This window comes from Megachile rotundata, unplaced genomic scaffold (assembly GCF_050947335.1).
Source record: "Megachile rotundata isolate GNS110a unplaced genomic scaffold, iyMegRotu1 scaffold0971, whole genome shotgun sequence".
Taxonomy (NCBI): Eukaryota; Metazoa; Arthropoda; class Insecta; order Hymenoptera; family Megachilidae; genus Megachile; species Megachile rotundata.
The window spans coordinates 15001-15417 of record NW_027474268.1 but is presented as its reverse complement, the minus strand read 5'-3'; positions in this window follow the sequence as shown (position 1 = coordinate 15417).

Genomic DNA, 417 nt, shown 5'->3' with positions numbered 1-417 from the left:
ATCGTATAAAAATTTTTGTTCATATTTAACAACTCAGCGTCTGAAAACCAGTATGTACGTGATTTATTTAACCTGGTTTATAAATTCGTTCGATTGTCCATAGAATACTAACTCCAATCCAAGCGCAAGATCGAGTATCGGTATTCGGACGTCGTCCCGTCATAGCTCTGTTCACAGATTTACCCGAGCTGATTGATGATTAAGACGACACGATAACGTCCATGGACGGGTAAAGGACCGTATAAAACTACAGAACCGCCGATGAAACAACGCTCTGTGACGCATTTCTCTTCGTGCGGCGAGTTTTCAGTCCGTTCCGGGTGGTAAAGTCATTCAAAAACCGTGGAAAATACGAAACGCGCTGTCGCGCGTAACACAGAGTCTCCTGCTCGCTGCTTACATATATTGGACGTCTTG